Here is a 24,586-nt window from a genome sequence, read left to right as displayed (position 1 = left end):
GGTACTGGTGATGATTACCTCACAGAAGGGGTACTGGTGATGACCGTACCTCACAGAAGGGGTACTGGTGATGACTACCTCACAGAAGGGGTACTGGTGATGACCGTACCTCACAGAAGGGGTACTGGTGATGACTACCTCACAGAAGGGGTACTGGTGATGACCGTACCTCACAGAAGGGGTACTGGTGATGACCGTACCTCACAGAAGGGGTACTGGTGATGACTACCTCACAGAAGGGGTACTGGTGATGACCGTACCTCACAGAAGGGGTACTGGTGATGACTACCTCACAGAAGGGGTACTGGTGATGACGTACCTCACAGAAGGGGTACTGGTGATGACCGTACCTCACAGAAGGGGTACTGGTGATGACTACCTCACAGAAGGGGTACTGGTGATGACCGTACCTCACAGAAGGGGTACTGGTGATGACCGTACCTCACAGAAGGGGTACTGGTGATGACCGTACCTCACAGAAGGGGTACTGGTGATGACTACCTCACAGAAGGGGTACTGGTGATGACCGTACCTCACAGAAGGGGGTACTGGTGATGACTATCTCACAGAAGGGGTACTGGTGATGACTTACCTCACAGAAGAGGGTACTGGTGATGACGTACCTCACAGAGGGGGATACTGGTGATGACTACCTCACAGAAGGGGTACTGGTGATGACTACCTCACAGAAGGGGTACTGGTGATGACCGTACCTCACAGAAGGGGTACTGGTGATGACTACCTCACAGAAGGGGTACTGGTGATGACCGTACTTCACAGAAGGGGTACTGGTGATGACTACCTCACAGAAGGGGTACTGGTGATGACTGTACCTCACAGAAGGGGTACTGGTGATGACTACCTCACAGAAGGGGTACTGGTGATGACTACCTCACAGAAGGGGTACTGGTGATGACTACCTCACAGAAGGGGTACTGGTGATGACCGTACCTCACAGAAGGGGTACTGGTGATGACTACCTCACTAGAAGGGGTACTGGTGATGACTACCTCACAGAAGGGGGTACTGGTGATGACTACCTCACAGAAGGGGTACTGGTGATGACTACCTCACAGAAGGGGTACTGGTGGTGACTACCTCACAGAAGGGGTACTGATGATGACCGTACCTCACAGAAGGGGTACTGGTGATGACTACCTCACAGAAGGGGTACTGGTGGTGACTACCTCACAGAAGGGGTACTGATGATGACCGTACCTCACAGAAGGGGTACTGGTGATGACTACCTCACAGAAGGGGTACTGGTGATGACCGTACCTCACAGAAGGGGTACTGGTGATGACTACCTCACAGAAGGGGCACTGGTGGTTACTGTACTTCACAGAAGGGGCACTGGTGGTTACTGTACTTCACAGAAGGGGTACTGGTGATGACTACCTCACAGAAGGGGTACTGATGATGGTTACCTCACAGAAGGGGTACTGGTGATGACTACCTCACAGAAGGGGTACTGGTGATGACCGTACCTCACAGAAGGGGTACTGGTGATGGCTACCTCACAGAAGGGGTACTGGTGATGACTACCTCACAGAAGGGGTACTGGTGATGACCGTACCTCACAGAAGGGGTACTGGTGATGTCTACCACACAGAAGGGGTACTGGTGATGACCGTACCTCACAGAAGGGGTACTGATGACGGTTACCTCACAGAAGGGGTACTGGTGATGACCGTACCTCACAGAAGGGGTACTGGTGATGACTACCTCACAGAAGGGGTACTTGTGATGACTACCACATAGAAGGGGTACTGGTGATGACTACCTCACAGAAGGGGTACTGGTGATGACTACCTCATAGAGGGGGTACTGGTGATGACTACCTCACAGAAGGGGTACTGGTGATGACTACCTCACAGAAGGGGTACTGGTGATGACTACCTCACAGAAGGGGCACTGGTGATGACTACCTCACAGAAGGGGTACTGGTGATGACTACCTCACAGAAGGGGTACTGGTGATGACTACCTCACTAGAAGGGGTACTGGTGATGGCTACCTCATAGAAGGGGTACTGGTGATGACTACCTCACAGAAGGGGTACTGGTGATGACTACCTCATAGAAGGGGCACTGGTGATGACTACCTCATAGAAGGGGTACTGGTGATGACCGTACCTCACAGAAGGGGTACTGGTGATGGCTACCTCATAGAAGGGGTACTGGTGATGACCGTACCTCACAGAAGGGGTACTGGTGATGACTACCTCACAGAAGGGGTACTGGTGATGGCTACCTCACAGAAGGTGTACTGGTGATGGCCATACCTCACAGAAGGGGTACTGGTGATGACTACCTCACAGAAGGGGTACTGGTGATGACCGTACCTCACAGAAGGGGTACTGGTGATGACTACCTCACAGAGGGGGTACTGGTGATGACTACCTCACAGAAGGAATACTGGTGATGACTACCTCATAGAAGGGGTACTGGTGATGACCGTACCTCACAGAAGGGGTACTGGTGATGACTACCTCACAGAAGGGGTACTGGTGATGACTACCTCACAGAAGGGGTACTGGTGATGACCGTACCTCACAGAAGGGGTACTGGTGATGACTACCTCATAGAAGGGGTACTGGTGATGACCGTACCTCACAGAAGGGGTACTGGTGATGACTACCTCATAGAAGGGGTACTGGTGATGACCGTACCTCACAGAAGGGGTACTGGTGATGACTACCTCACAGAAGGGGTACTGGTGATGACTACCTCACAGAAGGGGTACTGGTGATGACTACCTCACAGAAGGGGTACTGGTGATGACCGTACCTCACAGAAGGGGTACTTGTGATGACTACCTCACAGAAGGGGTACTGGTGATGACTACCTCACAGAAGGGGTACTGGTGATGACCGTACCTCACAGAAGGGGTACTGGTGATGACTACCTCACAGAAGGGGGTACTGGTGATGACTACCTCACAGAAGGGGTACTGGTGATGTCTACCTCACAGAAGGGGTACTGGTGATGACTACCTCACAGAAGGGGTACTGGTGATGTCTACCTCACAGAAGGGGTACTGGTGATGACCGTACCTCACAGAAGGGGTACTGGTGATGACTACCTCACAGAAGGGGTACTGGTGATGACTACCCCACAGAAGGGGTACTGGTGATGACTACCTCACAGAAGGGGTACTGGTGATGACTACCCCACAGAAGGGGTACTGGTGATGACCGTACCTCACAGAAGGGGTACTGGTGATGACCGTACCTCACAGAAGGGGTACTGGTGATGACCGTACCTCACAGAAGGGGTACTGGTGATGACTACCTCACAGAAGGGGTACTGGTGATGGCCGTACCTCACAGAAGGGGTACTGGTGATGACTACCTCACAGAAGGGGTACTGGTGATGACTGTACCTCACAGAAGGGGTACTGGTGATGACTACCTCACAGAAGGGGTACTGGTGATGACTACCTCACAGAAGGGGTACTGGTGATGACTGTACCTCACAGAAGGGGTACTGGTGATGACCGTACCTCACAGAAGGGGTACTGGTGATGACTACCTCACAGAAGGGGTACTTGTGATCGCCATATCTCACGGAGTTTCTACAGGGGATCCTAACGCCTTGTGAAATGTATACTTCCTAGTTTGTACTGATACTCTCCACTTTGTCCTCTCTAATGTCATGTTTATATTACAAGTACAACTAATTAGGTCAGCTGACAAACAGATAACAATAGACCCGAACAGGGTCAATATATACACGGTGTTGTGTTAACGGACACCGCCAATGAATTCTCTACACGTACCAATTTACAAACAACTTGATATCGGCCGATAGCTACATTAAGTCATTTGGTGTTGGTGGTACAATGACCGGTGATCAAACTCGGACAACATCTAAGGGAAATTCGGTTCGTACTAGGGTCGTTCGTAGAGTTGTTTGTTATATAACTAAAAATAGAAACCGGATGTGAAGTCCAACCACGATCGTAGCATTTTGACTGACAGTTATAAAGTTTCTGTAGTTGTGTCATCTACAATATTGTATATAGACTTTTGTTCATATTTTAGCCCAACGCCATTAGATAGTGGACTATTTATATCACCCTACTGTACGTCTGTAGTCCGTTATCTGTGGTCCTTGGTCCGTGGGCCGTGGGCCGTTGGCCGTTTTCCGTGGTTGTGGGCCGTGATCCGTGGTCTGGAGTCCGTGGGTCGTTGGTCGTGGTCTGTGGGCCATGGTTCGTGGTTCATCCCGTAAACCATCCGCTTTTTCTTGAGCAAGTATTTGCAGGATATTTTGAAACTGATATGGAGAACAAACGGCCGACAGGTAGCCATCTTGGATTTTGACTGTTGAAGTTTGTTATCACTATTTCCTGAGAAGAACTGGAAGATATTTTCTCAAACTCCTGTACTATTTATATACATGCATAGCGTTATTATAAAACACAAATGGCCAAATCAAGCGCATTAATAGGATTGTGCTTAGGAACACTGGGGAAATCGGGACCTTTAAGATTCAGTATGATGCAAATAACCATTTCCTGTCGTATAGTACTACTCGCCGGACCGGTAGCGGACGTCAGAAGATCCGGAAATGTCAGGCTATGTCATGGCTCGCCAGAACCATTTGTTCTCGGGTTGGCGTTGATTTGGTGATGTTGAAATGTACAGCTGTTAACGTCCATCATGAGACTCGGTGATTGCGAGAGCTGACATCGGGGGATTTACGATGAATAATGGACAATAGAGAGAGATGGGTATAATCATAGATATGGGAAATGAATTAGGGAATATTCTAGGGAATAGATTCGCATATGACCTTATCGTTTAGAAGGGACACGGCTCTGTCCTCCATTATATAATGTTGGTTATGTACGATAGATTAGGATACTGCCGTATTAATTGCTGAGGGAGTAAACCATGCGTAAAAAAGTACGATTAAGAAAGCTGATATATAAGCACACGACTTTTATATATATCTGGGGACAGAGGGATATATGTTGACAGACACGGATGGGAGATTTTACTTTGACAGAAAATTGCACATTGACAAATTGACAAAGTTTCGACGCTTTGTGAATTAACTTATCCCTATTTCTTAAATTGCTATATAAAGGTCTTTCTCAAATCCTATAAGAAGGCTCCCATGGGGCCCCTTTATAAAATTCCGATTTGAGAATTACCGGAAAAGTAAAAGCGGAGGTCGCCATTTCTCAGAAAGTACTGCATGGATATATGTCTCGTGCTACATATCTGCATGTATAGATTCCTTGGTTCATACTTATACATGTTCAGTTATAATTAAGACTTATTTAATGAATATGGATATCGGTATATCTCAAAGAGCACTCAATTGACAGGTATAATGTTACTTTTTAACAAGATCCAAAATATCTAAAACCGGTAAATCACAAAACTGTACCCTCAAGGTCAATGTCACTACTCAAAACATTGAACCCTCACTGCCTCTACTCATATTCCAGTGTCCTCAAGGTCATTGTCACTACTCGTATTCCCCGTAACCTCAAGGTCAATGTCACTACTCAAACCCCCATACCCTCAAGGTCAATGTCACTACTCAAAACCACATACCCTCAAGGTCAATGTCACTACTCAAAACCCCATACCCTCAAGGTCAATGTCATTACTCAAAACCCCATACCCTCAAGGTCAATGTCACTACTCAAACCCCCATACCCTCAAGGTCAATGTCACTACTCAAAACCCAATAGCCTCAAGGTCAATGTCACTACTCAAAACCACATACCCTCAAGGTCAATGTCACTACTCAAAACCCCATACCCTCAAGGTCAATGTCATTACTCAAAACCCCATACCCTCAAGGTCAATGTCACTACTCAAACCCCCATACCCTCAAGGTCAATGTCACTACTCAAAACCCAATAGCCTCAAGGTCAATGTCACTACTCAAAACCCCATACCCTCAAGGTCAATGTCACTACTCAAAACCCAATACCCTCAAGGTCAATGTCACTACTCAAAACCCCATACCCTCAAGGTCAATGTCATTACTCAAAACCCCATACCCTCAAGGTCAATGTCATTACTCAAAACCCCATACCCTCAAGGTCAATGTCATTACTCGCAGTCTCATACCCTCTAGATCAATGTCAATGCAATCTCAAACCCGCAAGTTTAATTCCATTATACTCACATACGTATATATATCCTCAAATTCAATGTCATACTCATGGTCATCCACAATATTTCGTGTCTTCAATGTCAGTGTCATCATTACTATTTCGTACTTACTGCTAATGTCACCCTCACTAGTTCGTACCTAACGGTCAATGTCATCCTCACTATTTCGTACCTTACGGTCAATGTCACCCTCACTATTTCGTACCTAACGGTCAATGTCATCCTCACTATTTCATACCTTACTGTCAATGTCATCCTCACTATTTCATACCTTACGGTCAATGTCACCCTCACTATTTCGTACCTAACGGTCAATGTCATCCTCACTATTTCATACCTTACTGTCAATGTCACCCTCACTATTTCATACCTTACGGTCAATGTCACCCTCACTATTTCGTACCTAACGGTCAATGTCATCCTCACTATTTCATACCTTACGGTCAATGTCACCCTCACTATTTCATACCTTACTGTCAATGTCATCCTCACTATTTCATACCTTACGGTCAATGTCACCCTCACTATTCATACCTTACGGTCAATGTCATCCTCACTATTTCATACCTTACGGTCAATGTCACCCTCACTATTTCGTACCTTACGGTCAATGTCACCCTCACTATTTCGTACCTAACGGTCAATGTCATCCTCACTATTTCGTACCTTACGGTCAATGTCACCCTCACTATTTCATACCTAACGATCAATGTCATCCTCACTATTTCGTATCTTACGGTCAATGTCACCCTCACTATTTCGTATCTTACGGTCAATGTCATCCTCACTGTTTCGTACCTTACGGTCAATGTCACCCTCACTATTTCATACCTAACGATCAATGTAATCCTCACTATTTCGTATCTTACGGTCAATGTCACCCTCACTATTTCATACCTTACGGTCAATGTCATCCTCACTGTTTCGTACCTTACGGTCAATGTCACCCTCACTGTTTTATACCGTTACGGTCAATGTCACCCTCACTATTTCATACCTTACTGTCAATGTCACCCTTACTATTTCATACCTTACGGTCAATGTCATCCTCACTATTTCGTACCTTACGGTCAATGTCACCCTCACTATTTCGTACCTAACAGTCAATGTCATCCTCACTATTTCGTACCTTACGGTCAATGTCACCCTCACTCTTTCGTACCTAACGGTCAATGTCACCATCACTATTTCATACCGTTACGGTCAATGTCACCATCACTATTTCATACCTTACGGTCAATGTCACCATCACTATTTCATACCTTACGGTCAATGTCACCCTTACTATTTCATACCTTACGGTCAATGTCACCCTCACTATTTCATACCTAACGGTCAATGTCATCCTCACTGTTTTATACCGTTACGGTCAATGTCACCCTCACAGTTTTATACCGTTACGGTCAATGTCACCCTCACTATTTCATACCTTACGGTCAATGTCACCCTCACTGTTTTATACCGTTACGGTCAATGTCACCCTCACTATTTCATACCTTACGGTCAATGTCACTCTCACTATTTCATACCTTACGGTCAATGTCACCCTCACTATTTCATACCTTACGGTCAATGTCACTCTCACTATTTCGTACCTAACGGTCAATGTCACCCTCACTATTTCATACCTTACGGTCAATGTCACCCTCACTGTTTTATACCGTTACGGTCAATGTCACCCTCACTATTTCATACCTTACGGTCAATGTCACCCTCACTATTTCATACCTTACGGTCAATGTCACCCTCACTATTTCATACCTTACGGTCAATGTCACTCTCACTATTTCGTACCTAACGGTCAATGTCACCCTCACTATTTCATACCTTACGGTCAATGTCACCCTCACTGTTTTATACCGTTACGGTCAATGTCACCCTCACTATTTCATACCTTACGGTCAATGTCATCCTCACTATTTCATACCTTACGGTCAATGTCACCATCACTATTTCATACCTTACGGTCAATGTCACCCTCACTATTTCATACCTTATTGTCAATGTCACCCTCACTATTTCATACCTTAGTGTCAATGTCACCCTCACTATTTCGTACATAACGGTCAATGTCATCCTCACTATTTCATACCTTAGTGTCAATGTCACCCTCACTATTTCGTACATAACGGTCAATGTCACCCTCACTATTTCATACCTTATTGTCAATGTCACCCTCACTATTTCATACCTTAGTGTCAATGTCACCCTCACTATTTCGTACATAACGGTCAATGTCACCCTCACTATTTCGTACATAACGGTCAATGTCACCCTCACTATTTCATACCGTTACGGTCAATGTCACCCTCACTATTTCATACCTTATTGTCAATGTCACCCTCACTATTTCATACCTTAGTGTCAATGTCACCCTCACTATTTCGTACATAACGGTCAATGTCATCCTCACTATTTCGTACCTAACGGTCAATATCACCCTCACTATTTCGTACATAACGGTCAATGTCACCCTCACTATTTCGTACCTAACGGTCAATGTCACCCTCACTATTTCGTACCTAACGGTCAATGTCATCCTCACTATTTCGTACCTTACGGTCAATGTCATCCTCACCCCTCCGTAATCTCACCGGTATTGACATCGGTTATATAACCTACAATATGTTGAGATGAGAGTTTGTTATATAAAAACGTATTAATGTAGCCCGTACACCGTCCCTTTACAATGTATTAATTCATTTTGCTATATCTTGTTACTTATATTTTGATACAGGAAACCAGCACTTATCGGTGCTTAGGGAAAGTACACATACATGTGTACAATTGAGCCGAATACATTGTATACAGACTGGGAAATAAATAAAGGGGAAGTTAAGCGGTTTTGTTGACGGAAACAGTACGTCCGTCATCATCAGTTTGAGTGAAGCGAATAAAGATACAGATTGTTGTGTGCTTTTTTCACCACAATAAATTGTGTAACCGTGCACGTGATACAGGGACAATATGTCAGCCATGGAGGTAACCCGGGTACATTCCGTCAGCCATTTACGTTAGTAAAGGTAGGAACATCCATTTGTACTAATTTAGCGCCTGCGCATTGCGTCGTTTCATCACTTCAGATTATTTGATATTAGAGCAACAAACAAATGATATTAGAGTATGTCCTGTAAGCTGATTATATGAATAGCTTATACATGGCATTTTGTATTTATTTGTAGTTAATCTGTATTTTGTGTATTCATTCATAGGAAATCTGTAAACAAAACAAAAGAAGAGCCTTCCTGATATATTACAATCACGGAAGTTAATTATATATTGAAGTACCCCCGGGATACCAGACTCTCGTCTGAGGAGCCACACAAATACACGAGAGTCTGAGGGGCCACTCAAATACCCGAGAGTCTAAGGGGCCACTCAAATACACGAGAGTCTGAGGGGCCACTCAAATACCCGAGAGTCTAAGGGGCCACTCAAATACCAGAGAGTCTGAGGGACCACTCAAATACATGAGAGTTTTAGGGGCCACTCAAATACCCGAGAGTCTGAGGGGCCACACAAATACCCGAGAGTCTGAGGGGCCACTCAAATACCCGAGAGTCTAAGGGGCCACTCAAATACCAGAGAGTCTGAGGGGCCACTCAAATACATGAGAGTTTTAGGGGCCACTCAAATACCCGAGAGTCTGAGGGGCCACACAAATACCCGAGAGTCTGAGGGGCCACTCAAATACCCGAGAGTCTGAGGGGCCACTCAAATACCCGAGAGTCTAAGGGGCCACTCAAATATCCGAGAGTCTGAGGGGCCACTCAAATACACGAGAGTTTTAGGGGCCACTCAAATACCCGAGAGTCTGAGGGGCCACTCAAATACCCGAGAGTCTAAGGGGCCACACAAATACCCGAGAGTCTAAGGGGCCACTCAAATACCCGAGAGTCTAAGGGGCCACTCAAATACCCGAGAGTCTGAGGGACCACTCAAATACCCGAGAGTCTGAGGGGCCACTCAAATACCCGGGAATCACTCGAGATGTCGGTAACTCAAATTTGTCAGTGTTATATTTACATCCTGATGTGGTTGTCAGTGTTATATTTACATCCTGATGTGGTTGTCAGTGTTATATTTACATTCTGATGTGGTTGTCAGTGTTATATTTACATCCTGATGTGGTTGTAAGTGTTAAATTTACATCCTGATGTGGTTGTCAGTGTTATATTTACATCCTGATGTGGTTGTCAGTGTTATATTTACATTCTGATGTGGTTGTCAGTGTTATATCTACATCCTGATGTGGTTGTCAGTGTTATATTACATCCTGATGTGGTTGTCAGTGTTATATTACATCCTGATGTGGTTGTCAGTGTTATATTACATTCTGATGTGGTTGTCAGTGTTATATTACATCCTGATGTGGTTGTCAGTGTTATATTACATCCTGATGTGGTTGTCAGTGTTATATTACATCCTGATGTGGTTGTCAGTGTTATATTACATTCTGATGTGGTTGTCAGTGTTATATTTACATCCTGATGTGGTTGTCAGTGTTATATTACATCCTGATGTGGTTGTCAGTGTTATATTACATTCTGATGTGGTTGTCAGTGTTATATATACATCCTGATGTGGTTGTCAGTGTTATATTTACATCCTGATGTGGTTGTCAGTGTTATATCGACATCCTGATGTGGTTGTAAGTGTTATATTTACATCCTGATGTGGCTGTCAGTGTTATATTACATCCTGATGTGGTTGTCAGTGTTATATTACATTATGATGTGGTTGTCAGTGTTATATTACATTCTTATGTGGTTGTCAGTGTTATATTACATCCTGATGTGGTTGTCAGTGTTATATTACATCCTGATGTGGTTGTCAGTGTTATATTACATCCTGATGTGGTTGTCAGTGTTATATCTACATCCTGATGTGGTTGTCAGTGTTATATCTACATCCTGATGTGGTTGTCAGTGTTATATTACATTCTGATGTGGTTGTCAGTGTTATATCTACATCCTGATGTGGTTGTCAGTGTTATATCTACATCCTGATGTGGTTGTCAGTGTTATATTACATCCTGATGTGGTTATCAGTGTTATATTTACCTCCTGATGTAGTTGTCAGTGTTATATTACATCCTGATGTGGTTGTCAGTGTAATATTACATTCTGATGTGGTTGTCAGTGTTATAATTACATCCTGATGTGGTTGTCAGCGTTATATTACATCCTGATGTAGTTGTCAGTGTTATATTACATTCTGATGTGGTTGTCAGTGTTATATCTACATCCTGATGTGGTTGTCAGTGTTATATCTACATCCTGATGTGGTTGTCAGTGTTATATTACATTCTGATGTGGTTGTCAGTGTTATATTACATTCTGATGTGGTTGTCAGTGTTATATTTACATCCTGATGTGGTAGTCAGTGTTATATTACATCCTGATGTGGTTGTCAGTGTTATATTACATCCTGATGTGGTTGTCAGTGTTATATTTACATCCTGATGTGGTTGTCAGTGTTATAATTACATCCTGATGTGGTTGTCAGTGTTATATCTACATCCTGATGTGGTTGTCAGTGTTATATTTACATCCTGATGTGGTTGTCAGTGTTATATAACATCCTGATGTGGTTGTCAGTGTTATATCGACATCCTGATGTGGTTGTAAGTGTTATATTTCCATCCTGATGTGGCTGTCAGTGTTATATTACATCCTGATGTGGTTGTCAGTGTTATATTACATTCTTATGTGGTTGTCAGTGTTATATTACATCCTGATGTGGTTGTCAGTGTTATATTACATCCTGATGTGGTTGTCAGTGTTATATTACATCCTGATGTGGTTGTCAGTGTTATATCTACATCCTGATGTGGTTGTCAGTGTTATATCTACATCCTGATGTGGTTGTCAGTGTTATATTACATTCTGATGTGGTTGTCAGTGTTATATCTACATCCTGATGTGGTTGTCAGTGTTATATCTACATCCTGATGTGGTTGTCAGTGTTATATTACATCCTGATGTGGTTATCAGTGTTATATTTACCTCCTGATGTAGTTGTCAGTGTTATATTACATCCTGATGTGGTTGTCAGTGTTATATTACATTCTGATGTGGTTGTCAGTGTTATAATTACATCCTGATGTGGTTGTCAGTGTTATATTACATCCTGATGTAGTTGTCAGTGTTATATTACATTCTGATGTGGTTGTCAGTGTTATATCTACATCCTGATGTGGTTGTCAGTGTTATATCTACATCCTGATGTGGTTGTCAGTGTTATATCTACATCCTGATGTGGTTGTCAGTGTTATATTACATTCTGATGTGGTTGTCAGTGTTATATTACATTCTGATGTGGTTGTCAGTGTTATATTTACATCCTGATGTGGTTGTCAGTGTTATATTACATCCTGATGTGGTTGTCAGTGTTATATTTACATCCTGATGTGGTTGTCAGTGTTATATTTACATCCTGATGTGGTTGTCAGTGTTATATCTACATCCTGATGTGGTTGTCAGTGTTATATCTACATCCTGATGTGGTTGTCAGTGTTATATTACATCCTGATGTGGTTGTCAGTGTTATATTACATCCTGATGTGGTTGTCAGTGTTATATTACATCCTGATGTGGTTGTCAGTGTTATATTACATTCTGATGTGGTTGTCAGTGTTATATCTACATCCTGATGTGGTTGTCCGTGTTATATCTACATCCTGATGTGGTTGTCAGTGTTATATTTACATCCTGATGTGGTTGTCAGTGTTATATAACATCCTGATGTGGTTGTCAGTGTTATATCTACATCCTGATGTGGTTGTCAGTGTTATATTACATCCTGATGTGGTTGTCAGTGTTATATCTACATCCTGATGTTGTTGTCAGTGTTATATCTACATTCTGATGTGGTTGTAAGTGTTATATTTACATCCTGATGTGGTTGTCAGTGTTATATTTACATCCTGATGTGGTTGTCAGTGTTATATCGACATCCTGATGTGGTTGTAAGTGTTATATTTACATCCTGATGTGGCTGTCAGTGTTATATTACATCCTGATGTGGTTGTCAGTGTTATATTACATTCTTATGTGGTTGTCAGTGTTATATTACATCCTGATGTGGTTGTCAGTGTTATATTACATCCTGATGTGGTTGTCAGTGTTATATTACATCCTGATGTGGTTGTCAGTGTTATATCTACATCCTGATGTGGTTGTCAGTGTTATATTACATCCTGATGTGGTTGTCAGTGTTATATCTACATCCTGATGTTGTTGTCAGTGTTATATCTACATTCTGATGTGGTTGTAAGTGTTATATTTACATCCTGATGTGGTTGTCAGTGTTATATTTACATCCTGATGTGGTTGTCAGTGTTATATCGACATCCTGATGTGGTTGTAAGTGTTATATTTACATCCTGATGTGGCTGTCAGTGTTATATTACATCCTGATGTGGTTGTCAGTGTTATATTACATTCTTATGTGGTTGTCAGTGTTATATTACATCCTGATGTGGTTGTCAGTGTTATATTACATCCTGATGTGGTTGTCAGTGTTATATTACATCCTGATGTGGTTGTCAGTGTTATATCTACATCCTGATGTGGTTGTCAGTGTTATATCTACATCCTGATGTGGTTGTCAGTGTTATATTACATTCTGATGTGGTTGTCAGTGTTATATCTACATCCTGATGTGGTTGTCAGTGTTATATCTACATCCTGATGTGGTTGTCAGTGTTATATTACATCCTGATGTGGTTATCAGTGTTATATTTACCTCCTGATGTAGTTGTCAGTGTTATATTACATCCTGATGTGGTTGTCAGTGTTATATTACATTCTGATGTGGTTGTCAGTGTTATAATTACATCCTGATGTGGTTGTCAGTGTTATATTACATCCTGATGTAGTTGTCAGTGTTATATTACATTCTGATGTGGTTGTCAGTGTTATATCTACATCCTGATGTGGTTGTCAGTGTTATATCTACATCCTGATGTGGTTGTCAGTGTTATATTTACATCCTGATGTGGTTGTCAGTGTTATATTACATTCTGATGTGGTTGTCAGTGTTATATTACATTCTGATGTGGTTGTCAGTGTTATATTTACATCCTGATGTGGTTGTCAGTGTTATATTACATCCTGATGTGGTTGTCAGTGTTATATTACATCCTGATGTGGTTGTCAGTGTTATATTTACATCCTGATGTGGTTGTCAGTGTTATAATTACATCCTGATGTGGTTGTCAGTGTTATATCTACATCCTGATGTGGTTGTCAGTGTTATATTTACATCCTGATGTGGTTGTCAGTGTTATATAACATCCTGATGTGGTTGTCAGTGTTATATCGACATCCTGATGTGGTTGTAAGTGTTATATTTACATCCTGATGTGGCTGTCAGTGTTATATTACATCCTGATGTGGTTGTCAGTGTTATATTACATTCTTATGTGGTTGTCAGTGTTATATTACATCCTGATGTGGTTGTCAGTGTTATATTACATCCTGATGTGGTTGTCAGTGTTATATTACATCCTGATGTTGTTGTCAGTGTTATATTACATTCTGATGTGGTTGTCAGTGTTATATCTACATCCTGATGTGGTTGTCCGTGTTATATCTACATCCTGATGTGGTTGTCAGTGTTATATTTACATCCTGATGTGGTTGTCAGTGTTATATAACATCCTGATGTGGTTGTCAGTGTTATATCTACATCCTGATGTGGTTGTCAGTGTTATATTACATCCTGATGTGGTTGTCAGTGTTATATCTACATCCTGATGTTGTTGTCAGTGTTATATCTACATTCTGATGTGGTTGTAAGTGTTATATTTACATCCTGATGTGGTTGTCAGTGTTATATTTACATCCTGATGTGGTTGTCAGTGTTATATCGACATCCTGATGTGGTTGTAAGTGTTATATTTACATCCTGATGTGGCTGTCAGTGTTATATTACATCCTGATGTGGTTGTCAGTGTTATATTACATTCTTATTTGGTTGTCAGTGTTATATTACATCCTGATGTGGTTGTCAGTGTTATATTACATCCTGATGTGGTTGTCAGTGTTATATTACATCCTGATGTGGTTGTCAGTGTTATATATACATCCTGATGTGGTTGTCAGTGTTATATCTACATCCTGATGTGGTTGTCAGTGTTATATTACATTCTGATGTGGTTGTCAGTGTTATATCTACATCCTGATGTGGTTGTCAGTGTTATATCTACATCCTGATGTGGTTGTCAGTGTTATATTACATCCTGATGTGGTTATCAGTGTTATATTTACCTCCTGATGTAGTTGTCAGTGTTATATTACATCCTGATGTGGTTGTCAGTGTAATATTACATTCTGATGTGGTTGTCAGTGTTATAATTACATCCTGATGTGGTTGTCAGTGTTATATTACATCCTGATGTAGTTGTCAGTGTTATATCTACATCCTGATGTGGTTGTCAGTGTTATATCTACATCCTGATGTGGTTGTCAGTGTTATATTACATCCTGATGTGGTTATCAGTGTTATATTTACCTCCTGATGTAGTTGTCAGTGTTATATTACATCCTGATGTGGTTGTCAGTGTAATATTACATTCTGATGTGGTTGTCAGTGTTATAATTACATCCTGATGTGGTTGTCAGTGTTATATTACATCCTGATGTAGTTGTCAGTGTTATATTACATTCTGATGTGGTTGTCAGTGTTATATCTACATCCTGATGTGGTTGTCAGTGTTATATCTACATCCTGATGTGGTTGTCAGTGTTATATCTACATCCTGATGTGGTTGTCAGTGTTATATTACATTCTGATGTGGTTGTCAGTGTTATATTACATTCTGATGTGGTTGTCAGTGTTATATTTACATCCTGATGTGGTTGTCAGTGTTATATTACATCCTGATGTGGTTGTCAGTGTTATATTTACATCCTGATGTGGTTGTCAGTGTTATAATTACATCCTGATGTGGTTGTCAGTGTTATATCTACATCCTGATGTGGTTGTCAGTGTTATATCTACATCCTGATGTGGTTGTCAGTGTTATATTACATCCTGATGTGGTTGTCAGTGTTATATTACATCCTGATGTGGTTGTCAGTGTTATATTACATCCTGATGTTGTTGTCAGTGTTATATTACATTCTGATGTGGTTGTCAGTGTTATATCTACATCCTGATGTGGTTGTCCGTGTTATATCTACATCCTGATGTGGTTGTCAGTGTTATATTTACATCCTGATGTGGTTGTCAGTGTTATATTACATCCTGATGTGGTTGTCAGTGTTATATCTACATCCTGATGTGGTTGTCAGTGTTATATTACATCCTGATGTGGTTGTCAGTGTTATATCTACATCCTGATGTTGTTGTCAGTGTTATATCTACATTCTGATGTGGTTGTAAGTGTTATATTTACATCCTGATGTGGTTGTCAGTGTTATATTTACATCCTGATGTGGTTGTCAGTGTTATATCGACATCCTGATGTGGTTGTAAGTGTTATATTTACATCCTGATGTGGCTGTCAGTGTTATATTACATCCTGATGTGGTTGTCAGTGTTATATTACATTCTTATGTGGTTGTCAGTGTTATATTACATCCTGATGTGGTTGTCAGTGTTATATTACATCCTGATGTGGTTGTCAGTGTTATATTACATCCTGATGTGGTTGTCAGTGTTATATCTACATCCTGATGTGGTTGTCAGTGTTATATTACATCCTGATGTGGTTGTCAGTGTTATATCTACATCCTGATGTTGTTGTCAGTGTTATATCTACATTCTGATGTGGTTGTAAGTGTTATATTTACATCCTGATGTGGTTGTCAGTGTTATATTTACATCCTGATGTGGTTGTCAGTGTTATATCGACATCCTGATGTGGTTGTAAGTGTTATATTTACATCCTGATGTGGCTGTCAGTGTTATATTACATCCTGATGTGGTTGTTAGTGTTATATTACATTCTTATGTGGTTGTCAGTGTTATATTACATCCTGATGTGGTTGTCAGTGTTATATTACATCCTGATGTGGTTGTCAGTGTTATATTACATCCTGATGTGGTTGTCAGTGTTATATCTACATCCTGATGTGGTTGTCAGTGTTATATCTACATCCTGATGTGGTTGTCAGTGTTATATTACATTCTGATGTGGTTGTCAGTGTTATATCTACATCCTGATGTGGTTGTCAGTGTTATATCTACATCCTGATGTGGTTGTCAGTGTTATATTACATCCTGATGTGGTTATCAGTGTTATATTTACCTCCTGATGTAGTTGTCAGTGTTATATTACATCCTGATGTGGTTGTCAGTGTAATATTACATTCTGATGTGGTTGTCAGTGTTATAATTACATCCTGATGTGGTTGTCAGTGTTATATTACATCCTGATGTGGTTGTCAGTGTTATATTACATTCTGATGTGGTTGTCAGTGTTATATCTACATCCTGATGTGGTTGTCAGTGTTATATCTACATCCTGATGTGGTTGTCAGTGTTATATCTACATCCTGATGTGGTTGTCAGTGTTATATTACATCCTGATGTGGTTGTCAGTGTTATATTACATTCTGATGTGGTTGTCAGTGTTATATTTACATCCTGATGTGGTTGTCAGTGTTATATTACATCCTGATGTGGTTGTCAGTGTTATATTACATCCTGATGTGGTTGTCAGTGTTATATTTACATCCTGATGTGGTTGTCAGTGTTATATTTACATCCTGATGTGGTTGTCAGTGTTATATCTACATCCTGATGTGGTTGTCAGTGTTATATTTACATCCTGATGTGGTTGTCAGTGTTATATAACATCCTGATGTGGTTGTCAGTGTTATATCGACATCCTGATGTGGTTGTAAGTGTTATATTTACATCCTGATGTGGCTGTCAGTGTTATATTACATCCTGATGTGGTTGTCAGTGTTATATTACATTCTTATGTGGTTGTCAGTGTTATATTACATCCTGATGTGGTTGTCAGTGTTATATTACATCCTGATGTGGTTGTCAGTGTTATATTACATCCTGATGTTGTTGTCAGTGTTATATTACATTCTGATGTGGTTGTCAGTGTTATATCTACATCCTGATGTGGTTGTCCGTGTTATATCTACATCCTGATGTGGTTGTCAGTGTTATATTTACATCCTGATGTGGTTGTCAGTGTTATATAACATCCTGATGTGGTTGTCAGTGTTATATCTACATCCTGATGTGGTTGTCAGTGTTATATTACATCCTGATGTGGTTGTCAGTGTTATATCTACATCCTGATGTGGTTGTCAGTGTTATATCTACATTCTGATGTGGTTGTAAGTGTTATATTTACATCCTGATGTGGTTGTCAGTGTTATATTTACATCCTGATGTGGTTGTCAGTGTTATATCGACATCCTGATGTGGTTGTAAGTGTTATATTTACATCCTGATGTGGCTGTCAGTGTTATATTACATCCTGATGTGGTTGTCAGTGTTATATTACATTCTTATGTGGTTGTCAGTGTTATATTACATCCTGATGTGGTTGTCAGTGTTATATTACATCCTGATGTGGTTGTCAGTGTTATATTACATCCTGATGTGGTTGTCAGTGTTATATATACATCCTGATGTGGTTGTCAGTGTTATATCTACATCCTGATGTGGTTGTCAGTGTTATATTACATTCTGATGTGGTTGTCAGTGTTATATCTACATCCTGATGTGGTTGTCAGTGTTATATCTACATCCTGATGTGGTTGTCAGTGTTATATTACATCCTGATGTGGTTATCAGTGTTATATTTACCTCCTGATGTAGTTGTCAGTGTTATATTACATCCTGATGTGGTTGTCAGTGTAATATTACATTCTGATGTGGTTGTCAGTGTTATAATTACATCCTGATGTGGTTGTCAGTGTTATATTACATCCTGATGTAGTTGTCAGTGTTATATTACATTCTGATGTGGTTGTCAGTGTTATATCTACATCCTGATGTGGTTGTCAGTGTTATATCTACATCCTGATGTGGTTGTCAGTGTTATATCTACATCCTGATGTGGTTGTCAGTGTTATATTACATTCTGATGTGGTTGTCAGTGTTATATTACATTCTGATGTGGTTGTCAGTGTTATATTTACATCCTGATGTGGTTGTCAGTGTTATATTACATCCTGATGTGGTTGTCAGTGTTATATTACATCCTGATGTGGTTGTCAGTGTTATATTTACATCCTGATGTGGTTGTCAGTGTTATAATTACATCCTGATGTGGTTGTCAGTGTTATATCTACATCCTGATGTGGTTGTCAGTGTTATATTTACATCCTGATGTGGTTGTCAGTGTTATATAACATCCTGATGTGGTTGTCAGTGTTATATCGACATCCTGATGTGGTTGTAAGTGTTATATTTACATCCTGATGTGGCTGTCAGTGTTATATTACATCCTGATGTGGTTGTCAGTGTTATATTACATTCTGATGTGGTTGTCAGTGTTATATTACATCCTGATGTGGTTGTCAGTGTTATATTACATCCTGATGTGGTTGTCAGTGTTATATTACATCCTGATGTGGTTGTCAGTGTTATATCTACATCCTGATGTGGTTGTCAGTGTTATATCTACATCCTGATGTGGTTGTCAGTGTTATATTACATTCTGATGTGGTTGTCAGTGTTATATCTACATCCTGATGTGGTTGTCAGTGTTATATCTACATCCTGATGTGGTTGTCAGTGTTATATTACATCCTGATGTGGTTATCAGTGTTATATTTACCTCCTGATGTAGTTGTCAGTGTTATATTACATCCTGATGTGGTTGTCAGTGTAATATTACATTCTGATGTGGTTGTCAGTGTTATAATTACATCCTGATGTGGTTGTCAGTGTTATATTACATCCTGATGTAGTTGTCAGTGTTATATTACATTCTGATGTGGTTGTCAGTGTTATATCTACATCCTGATGTGGTTGTCAGTGTTATATCTACATCCTGATGTGGTTGTCAGTGTTATATCTACATCCTGATGTGGTTGTCAGTGTTATATTACATTGTGATGTGGTTGTCAGTGTTATATTACATTCTGATGTGGTTGTCAGTGTTATATTTACATCCTGATGTGGTAGTCAGTGTTATATTACATCCTGATGTGGTTGTCAGTGTTATATTACATCCTGATGTGGTTGTCAGTGTTATATTTACATCCTGATGTGGTTGTCAGTGTTATAATTACATCCTGATGTGGTTGTCAGTGTTATATCTACATCCTGATGTGGTTGTCAGTGTTATATCTACATCCTGATGTGGTTGTCAGTGTTATATTACATCCTGATGTGGTTGTCGGTGTTATATTACATCCTGATGTGGTTGTCAGTGTTATATTACATCCTGATGTTGTTGTCAGTGTTATATTACATTCTGATGTGGTTGTCAGTGTTATATCTACATCCTGATGTGGTTGTCCGTGTTATATCTACATCCTGATGTGGTTGTCAGTGTTATATTTACATCCTGATGTGGTTGTCAGTGTTATATAACATCCTGATGTGGTTGTCAGTGTTATATCTACATCCTGATGTGGTTGTCAGTGTTATATTACATCCTGATGTGGTTGTCAGTGTTATATTACATCCTGATGTTGTTGTCAGTGTTATATTACATTCTGATGTGGTTGTCAGTGTTATATCTACATCCTGATGTGGTTGTCCGTGTTATATTACATCCTGATGTGGTTGTCAGTGTTATATTTACATCCTGATGTGGTTGTCAGTGTTATAATTACATCCTGATGTGGTTGTCAGTGTTATATTATATCCTGATGTGGTTTTCAGTGTTATGTTTACATCCTGATGTGGTTGTCAGTGTTATATCTTCATCCTGATGTGGTTGTCAGCGTTATATTACATCCTGACCATCGTCATCTCAAACGAAAATCGTTTAGTATATAGTTAAAGTATGGTGTTGAGGGATATAGCAAGTTTCTGGAGTCCCGAGACCATGGGGTTGAGGGATATAGCAAGTTTCTGGAGTCTCGAGACCACGGGGTTGAAGGATATAGCAAGTTTCTGGAGTCTCGAGACCACGGGGTTGAAGGATATAGCAAGTTTCTGGTGTCCCGAGACCACGGGGTTGAGGGATATAGCAAGTTTCTGGAGTCTCGAGACCACGGGGTTGAAGGATATAGCAAGTTTCTGGAGTCTCGAGACCACGGGGTTGAAGGATATAGCAAGTTTCTGGTGTCCCGAGACCACGGGGTTGAGGGATATAGCAAGTTTCTGGAGTCTCGAGACCACGGGGTTGAGGGATATAGCAAGTTTCTGGAGTCTCAAGACCACGGGGTTGAGGGATATAGCAAGTTTCTAGAGTCTCGAGACCACGGGGTTGAAGGATATAGCAAGTTTCTAGAGTCCCGAGACCACGGGGTTGAAGGATATAGCAAGTTTTTAGAGTCCCGAGACCATGAGGATGAGGGACATAGCGAGTTTCTGGAGTCCGGAGACCATGAGGATGAGGGACATAGCGAGTTTCTGGAGTCCAGAGACCATGTCTAATAGGCATGGTTAAGGGACACAAGAAACTTGCTATATCACTCAATCCTATAGATTAACCGTTTTATTATATCGATACAGACTGGAGAAATTATTTTAGCAGATTTTTTAAAAAAACATAAACTGTGAAACAAGCTTCCATGTGATTGTCCCAGCCACCATTTATATACGGACCAAGTGACACCCTGGATCATGACTGAAATAGGCACGTTCAGTTGTCTTGGTCAGATTTCCAATACAGATCTGATAATATTCCATCCTGGTTTCAATATAGATTAAATGTCAATAATTTGGACGTGGGTGTCTGATCAAAGAATGTGACTAAAGAAAGAATAAGAACGTGTCCGGTAATATCGCCTCGCGGCTCTACTGACTTCATTAATGATTCAATTGTCCTGAAACTTCATACACTTACTCACTGCCATCATCTCTTATACGAGTGTGCATTTCAGCCACCTGGGGTCAAAAATGAGGGTAATGTTACTCTTCTCCTTCTACCGACTTCATCTATGGTCAAGTTATCCTGAAACCTCACACACTTACTTACAACAATTATTTCCCGTAAGAGCTTGCATTTCCACCACATTGGGTTAAAATTGAAATCATTTTTAGTATAAATAGATTTTCGATATTCTCACTCTATCAACTTCATTAACTATGTGTTTGATTGTCCTGAAACTTCATAGACCTACAACTGTGATCGCCTGAAGGAATTCGCGTTTCAATATATTTGGATCCAAACTGACATCACTCCGACCTGTACGATATCCCTAGAGCCCAAAGACTGTGCTTATTATGTAAAAGAAGAAAAGTTGAAGATGAAACCCATTTTATATTATTATGTCCCGTTTATTCAGAGTTAAGAATCTTCCACAATGATCATGTCAGGGTATCGGGCCGACCATCACTGCGCCGTTGAAACGTTGCGGTATAAGCTGCGGGTATTTCTGGCTAGGCGATTGGGTGCCGTAGATCGTGAGTTCGAGGCCCGGTCAGGGCACGAGTCAAAAAGTTGTCTTCCTTCGTCATTTGTGTTGCTATGTTACATATCTATTTATTAGCACAGTGTATCATATACACTATGTGTTGGTGATCCGAAGATATAGATTTGATTAGTTACGCTACGTTAAAGTCTTACTCACAATTATATCGCGTGTTTATTCCGAGTTTTCTCTAACCCACCACCGCCTATTGACCGAAATCCTGACGACTTGAGAGAAGTGTAGGGGACGGGAGAACATCGGTAGATAGGCAGAGTTTGGGGATAACAGAACGGGTGCCGTGTCCAGCGTCTGTCTACATGGTGGGTCCTGACCATGGAGAAACGCAAATATTTAAATGAAAGTAAACTAACCAGTGCATAGGTTTTGCGTGGCGGTGGTGGTGGTGGGGGGGGGGGGGGGGGGGGGGGGGGGGGGGGGTTGAAAAAAAGGATGGTGATGATGTCACGGAGACACAGTTACGTCATTTTGACAGGAGATAAGAGGCTAATCATCTTCTGAGGAATAGAAAGTAAGAGCAATTCATGGTATTTTGTTTATCGGAGAATCTAAACATCCAATATCCCGAGAATATAACATAAAACAGTCTATTTATAGTCACCTCAGTGACGCATTTCGTGCACTATTTCGTGCGATTTTTCTACCATTTTCCAGCAAGTGTTATCATCATCGATTTATCTGTAGACATGCCTTGAATCTACAAAGCTTTTAATGTATCACAATACACATACAATGAACACGTTTTGTCGGGCCTCTTAACCTATCACCCCGTACGATACAAACGTGTTGTCCATCCTCGTCTCCCATCCGTAACCCGTACGATACAAACGTGTTGTCGATCCTCGTCTCCCACCCGTAACCCGTACGATACAAACGTGTTGTCGATCCTCGTCTCCCACCCGTAACCCGTACGATACAAACGTGTTGTCGATCCTCGTCTCCCACCCGTAACCCGTACGATACAAACGTGTTGCGATCCTCGTCACCCACCCGTAACCCGTAGATACAACTGTTGTCAGATCCTCGTCTCCCACCCGTAACCCGTACGATACAAACGTGTTGTCGATCCTCGTCATCCACCCGTAACCCGTACGATACAAACATTTTGTCGATCCTCGTCATCCACCCGTAACCCGTACGATACAAACGTGTTGTTGATTCTCGTCATCCACCCGTAACCCGTACGATACAAACGTGTTGTCGATCCTGGTCTCCCACCCGTAATCCGTACGATACAAACGTGTTGTCGATCCTCGTCTCCCACCCGTAACCCGTACGATACAAACGTGTTGTCGATCATCGTCTCCCACCCGTAACCCGTACGATACAAACGTTTTGATGTTTCTACACACCAATAAGCAGGTCTCTTAACGAGCTTGCTGTTTTACCTTTTTCTTGTATTTGTTGTCAATAATAATATTGTTACCGGAACTTCCAAATGACGCCGGTAAAGAGGGTTTTACTTCAATAGCGTATTTCCTTTCCTGCTATTGAGTCATCTAGGTCTACAGTTCGACTCCCTGAAAACTGGTATTTGATAACTCAGCCATATAAAGATACAACGTTAAAGATAACAGCATATCTAGATAGCCATTTGGAAACAGTAGGAAAAATTAACGGTTTAACAGTTTGTATATCTCTTCTTTTTTTCAAAAACAAATCAACCTAAAAACCATCGATCACCGCCAACAAAGTCAACAACCCCTAACATCTACAACGTGTTACGTCGTCACCTAGCTGTGCGGCCATAATTAGTAATGGGCAAAGAGCAGTCCCGGGGAGGCGTGTCTGAGTTAATTAGCACTGATTGGTCCAGAAACATGGTGACAGCAGCGGCGTAAATATACGCGTTCTAAAAGCAGGGCCGTGTCATTAATGCTATAATAGGCGCTAGGAATTATCTTTGATAT

At 41.2% G+C, this 24,586-nt stretch overlaps 1 protein-coding gene across 1 annotated transcript in view; it reads left to right on the top strand.

Annotated features, from left to right (window-relative positions):
* Nucleotides 1-9,068: 9,068 nt before the first annotated feature.
* The window catches only part of LOC117336016 (glycoprotein 3-alpha-L-fucosyltransferase A-like), a 43,040-nt gene continuing 27,522 nt past the window's right edge, over nt 9,069-24,586 (top strand). The window contains exon 1 of the mRNA XM_033896344.1: nt 9,069-9,164. The gene's annotated coding sequence lies outside the window, so the exon portion shown is untranslated. The remainder of the gene's footprint in view (nt 9,165-24,586) is intronic.

Source organism: Pecten maximus, chromosome 10 (assembly GCF_902652985.1).
Source record: "Pecten maximus chromosome 10, xPecMax1.1, whole genome shotgun sequence".
NCBI lineage: Eukaryota > Metazoa > Mollusca > Bivalvia > Pectinida > Pectinidae > Pecten > Pecten maximus.
The sequence above is the reverse complement of the archived record's forward strand: the minus strand, read 5'-3'. Positions and strand labels throughout refer to the sequence as shown.